This window comes from Ursus arctos, unplaced genomic scaffold (genome assembly GCF_023065955.2).
Source record: "Ursus arctos isolate Adak ecotype North America unplaced genomic scaffold, UrsArc2.0 scaffold_8, whole genome shotgun sequence".
NCBI classification, from domain to species: domain Eukaryota; kingdom Metazoa; phylum Chordata; class Mammalia; order Carnivora; family Ursidae; genus Ursus; species Ursus arctos.
Window position 1 is genome coordinate 38,138,086 of NW_026623100.1, and position 6,011 is coordinate 38,144,096.

A 6,011-nucleotide genomic window follows, 5' to 3' on the forward strand; every position below is an offset into this window, starting at 1 on the left:
ATCTCATGACCCTGAGATCATGACCTGAGCCAAAATCAAGAGTCAGACACTTGACTGACTGAGCCACCCAGGCACCCCATAATAAACTTTTTTTTTAAACTAAAAAAAAAACACCAAAAACAAAAACTGGGATTTGTTTATTTCTTCATGTAACTGATATTGAGTGCCTGCCTCCTCTAATCAGAGGATACAGCAGTGAGGGGAAAAAAGTAAAAGCAATTCCTGCTTTCTTGGAGTTAACATTCTAGTGGCAAATGAAAGATAATAAGAAGTGAAATAAATTATGTAGTTATAAAGCAGTGTGTATAGGACAATACCATTTTTCTAAATGTGTATTTGTATTGAAAATGTCCACAAAGGGTTTAATCCATAGTGGCTTTCTGCATGGTGGGGATTTTTATTTTCCACTTCATGCTTTTTTTTTTCCTGAAGTGTTTTGAAGGAATATTCCTTTTAAATCAGAAGGAAATAACTGAATTTCTATTTTGACAAAAATAAAATGGCAAAAAGAGTGTCTGAACAAAGGATATTTGCTGTTGCCTTCCCTCAAAGAAATTAAAAGATCAGCAACTATCAAGTGGAAGAGATTTTTTGACATTAAAAAGAAGTGAGCCTGGATGGCTCAGTTGGTAAAGCCTCTGACTCTTGATTTCGGCTCAGGTCATGGTCTCAGGGTCGTGAGCCCAAGCCCTGCCTCGGGCTCTGTGCAGGATGTGGACCCTGCTGAAGATTCTCTCTTTCTTCTCCTTCTGCCCACCACCCCGCTCGCACACGATCTCTCTCTCTCTCTCTTTCAAATAAATAAATAAAAATTTAAAAAAAGCACACAAATACAATCAAAACCACAGTGATGTCGAGTAGCATTGCTGGTGGAAATGCAAGATGGTACAGCCATTTTGGAAGGCCGTTTGGAAGTTTCTTACAAAACGAAACATACCCTCACGTATTACCTTATGTATACAAATGGGTTGAAAATTCACGTCTATATAAATAGCTGCTCAAGGATGTTTGGAGAAGCTTTATTCGTAATTGACAGAAGTTGGAAGTATATCACTCACCCTTCAGTGGCTGAATGGATACATAAACTGTGGTACATCCAGACAATGGACTATTATTCAGCACTAAAAAGAAACGAGCTATCAAACCATAAAAAGACATGAAAGGAAAATGCCTATGACTAAGTGAAAAAAGCCAATCTAAAAAGGCTACAAAAATTTTTTGAAAAATGAAGAGGCTACATACTGTGTGATGCCAACTATATGACATTCTGGAAAATCAAAACTATGGAGATAATGAAAAAAATCAGTGACTGCCAGGAGTTGGAGTGGGTAGAAAGGGATGAGCAGATGGAGCACAGAGGATTTTTAGGACAACAAAACTATCCTGTATGACACTGTAATGAGGGATACATGTCATCATACATTTGTCAAAACCTATAGAATGTACAACATCAAAAGTGACCTCTAATGTAAACTGTGGTCTTTGGGTGATAAGGACGTATCAGTGTAGGTTCATCGATTGTAACAAACGTACTGGCTGGTTGGAGATGCTGATAATGCGGGAGGCTCTGTGTGGGGGGGTAGGGCGCAGATGGTAAATCTCTGTGCTTTCGGCTCAATTTTTCTGTAAACCTGAGCCTACTCTAGAAAATAAAGTCTATTTAATTTTTTTTTTCGAACACATAAGAGCTACCACCTCACACCCATTAGGATGGCTACTATCAAAAACTGTCAGTGAGGATGTGGAGAAATTGGAACACTTATACACTGAATGTGTAGCTGCTGTGGAAAACGGTGTGGTTCCTAAAAAACTTAAAATAGAATTACTACATGATCCGGAAGGCCACTTCTGAGTAGGAGCCCAAAGGAATTGAAAGCAGCGTCTTCAAGAGGTATTTGTTCGTGTTCGTTAGTAGCGGTATTCACAGCAGACCAGAGGTAGAAATAACCCAAGTGTCCTTCTGTGGATGAATGAATAAATGTGGCAGATGCCTGCAGTGAAATATTATTCGGCTTTAAAAAGTTAGGGAAGTCTGGCACATGCTACCACACGCATGAATCTCGAGGACGTGATGCTAAGTGAAATAAGCCGCTCACACAAAGACGAATACTGTATGATCCCACTTACATGAAGTGCCCGGGATTGTCAAAGTCACACAGACAGGAGATAGAGAGGTGGTTGACAGAGGCTTGGGAAGGTTGTTGTTTAATGGGTACAGAGTTTTATTTTTGCAAGATGAAAATGTTCTGGACATTGTTTGCACAGTAAAGGGAATATTCTTAACATTGGTAAACTGTACACTTAAAAATGGCACATTTTATGTTTATGTGTAGTTTACCACAATTAAAAATAAAATAAAGATATACACAACTAATGAATCATCGAGCCTTACATCGGAAACCGGGGATGTACTGTATGGTGACTAACATAATATAATAAAAAATCATTATAAATTAAAAAAATAAATAAAAAATAAAATAAAATAAAGAATAAAAGAAGTGCTCAGCATTCCTGAGAACGTTATGAAACACAGACACCAAAAAAGAAAGACCTTTTATTAAATTTCAATAAGCAAATGCTACCAGACAAAATCAAACAGCAAATGTTAAACTGGGAGGAAATACATATTTGCAACCGTTGGGATAGGCAAAAGGCTCATAGTACCACTAAAGAAACGTACCAAGAACTCTTATAACTCAAGAAGATTAAAGTGAACCATGCAATGGAAAAAGACAGACATGAACCAGCCATGCTCAGAGAAAGACCAAAAAAAAAAAAAGAAGAAGAAGAAGAAGAAGTTAATAAATGCCAAATGTGTTCAGTCTCATTATTTACCAAATAATTTTGCATTTTAATTAAATTCTGTTATTTTTTTTTTCTAAGTAGGCTCCACGCCCAGTGTGGAGGCCAACACAGGGCTTGAACTCATGACCTTGAGATCAAGACCTGAGCTGAGATCAAGAGTCAGATGCTTAACTGACTGAGCCCCACAGGCACCCCTGAATTTTAATTTTAAAACAAGAAGGTACGGGGTACCTGGCTGGCTCAGTCCATAGAGCATATGACTCCTGATCTCTGGGTTATGAGTTCAAGCCCCACATTGGGCATGGAGCCTACTTAAAAAAAAAAAAAAAAGAAACAAGAAGGTGCTAAATTTCTCCTTTTGAATTAGGAAAAAATTAAAAGACGGCTAAATGCCACATCGTTCTTTTGGGCACAAAGAGAGCCAGAGAGGCTTAGTTGGGCAACTGCCCACTGAAGCAAACAACTCAAGATGCAAACACCTGTTTCTAATTTTCCTTTTTTTTTTTTAACCATTATGTGTATTACTTTTATAATCGGGGAAAAATTAGTCTGTAATGGACAAAAAAATCATTGAAAAAAATCATTGCTCCTCAGTGTCTGAAGTGTGTGAAGAAGGATGTGGTCTCATACCCTATTGGCAGGAGTGTAAACTTGTATAACCTTTTCAGAAGACAATTTGGTAGTTTCCATCAATGTTTCAAATGTTCTTGCTTGATCAAACAATGCTGCTTTAAGAAAATTATCATATAGATACACTCACACATGCACACAAAAGCACATATATAGTTTTATTAATTGCAGCAATGTTCACATAAGTAAAAAATTGGAAATGACCTAAGAGTCCATCAATAGGATATAGTTTAAATAATTTATAATGTAGCCCAACTATGAAAAACTATGCTAGGGTTTTAAAAATTATATGAACTGATTTGGAAAGACATCCAAGAATATTATTAAGAGAATATGGCATGTTCCAGAACAGTTGTAAAAACATATGTTATAATTCCATTTTTATAAAGTAATATAAAAATGGTAGAAACATTGGAAAGTACACATCATACTGTTAACAATAGCCATCTCTGATTCAGGTCTATGTGAGATTGCAGGAGATGTTTGCTTTCTAAAATACACATTTTTGTACTCTTGAGGGTTTTTTTTTTATTGATTTTTGAAACCAGGGGGTGAGGGTGGGGGTGGCAAATCTTAAGGGTGGGTTTCCTCATAGTATAAAAAATTGAGTATCTCTAGTACTTGGTTTAGCCTCCTGCCCCCCTCCCCCGTCAAAGTCAAGGCAGACTGCACTTCCCTACGAATTTCCTAAGAGCTTCAGTTTATTCACATGGCTTTCCTTCCTGATCTCTGGGCTCCTTGGACCCTGAATCAGGACCAAACCCCTTTGATTACAGGCTCTTGATCGTTTATCAGCTGACTGCCAACAAGGTGTGAACGTTCTGGCCTCAGGGCTGAATGCTCAGAAGGAAACGCAGCCGACCCTGACACTGTGAAGGGAAACGATGCCTGCTTTAGATTCCTGATCAGGGCAAGAGAAACTGGCACCCTGTCCCCATCCGTGGAGGGAGACTCAGAGAAGGAACTCATGACCTGGGCACCAGCTCTTAGCTGCCTTGGCCAGTGAGGACTGACAGCACTCTGTCCCTGCTGGACAGCTCCCACCTTATCCGCTGCCTGGCATGCCCCACCTTCTCCTGAGGGCTTTCCAGGGGACGTAAAAGGCTCAGAGAAGCTTCCCATTAAGCCTGGAGTTTAGACTACATATTAAGCACTCAGGTCAATTGTCGAAAGGTAAGTACACCTCACGATGGCTACAGTGTCCCTTCCCCACAGGGGACAATCCCAAATCCTCATGTAAAGCCTTCCCTAACCTATCCTCTGGTTTCTGTCACTCCTTATTCACATTTCTGTTAATCCTCAGTTCCCGAGGAAGACAGACCTGCCCCAGGCCATTGTGCCAGGACACAAAACCATGTAGAACTCCCATGCGGTGTCCCCAGAGTGGGTGCAGTTGTGCCTGTCTGGACAGCTAAAGGCTGAAGGGAAATGCCATTCGTACCTGGAAAAGAAATCCCACATGCCCTGCTTACCTGCTGCCCGCCCCCCAAGCTCCTTAGTCTTGGGCTGAGTCAGCGGTGGGGGTGGGGGGTTCCCAGGACAACTTATGCAGGTATTCGATGCATGCTTCTTCCGGTGAAGGACAGGTATCCTGGGCACCCCTGGAGTTTCTGATTCCACCCATCTGAGGTGGAGCATGAGAATGTTCATTCCTAACAGGTCACCAGGTCATGCTGGTGCTGCCTTCCGGTCAGGCGGGGGACCACACTTGGGAATCGCTGGGTTTGAAGATGGGGGAGAGTCAGGAAGGCCACTTAGGAAGCTGTGTCAGTACCAGAGCCTGAAGCAGAGTGGGCTAGCTGGGGCGGAAGGGAAGCTGCAGAGCTGAGGGGCATCTGGGAGGGTAGGGCCACCAGGAAGGGAGCCCAGCTGGTTGCAGAGCATGAGGGAGAGGGAGGGGTCTAGACTGACTTGGGGTTTCTAGCCTGAAGGAGCAAAGGAAAAACTCTGAGGTAGGGAACCCAGGAGGCACAGTAGTGTTGAGGGGAGGAAACAAGGGTTCAGGTTTGGAGGGTCATCAGGGTGGGGATGTCCAAAAGGCCCTTGGTAATTTCAATCTGGATCAGGCATCAGGTGTAAGGACTGTGGGAATGAGCTGAGAGTGCTTGCCACAGAGCTGGTGGTTGATAGTGTGGGAAATGAAACAGCTGCCCAGAGAGAGTAGACGAATTATGAAGAGAAGAGCAAGAACCACAGGACTGTGGAACATTCTACAAGCTTGTGGGTCTTGTTAGGTGTGTTAAGGCAGCTCCCTTGGTCTGTAATTCCCCAAATTTAGGAACTGGCAGAGGGAATCCAGTAAGGAAAGGAAAATGGTAGGGGACAGTGAAGTTCCAGAGGTGGCTTAAGGTGTCCAGGTTGACTTGGCCCAGCATTTAGAAGCTTTTCTGAGGGGCAGCGGGTGAGTAGGGCACATGGGACTTCTTTCCCAGCTATGGATGGCATTTCCCTTCAGCTTTTAGCTGTCCTGGGCTGGTACCAGACAAGGCACAACTGCACCCACTTTGGGGCACAGCGTAGTTGTCCCAGACCGACCCTAGGGTGGGGGGGCTGTAGGCAGCAGGGCCTGAGGAGGG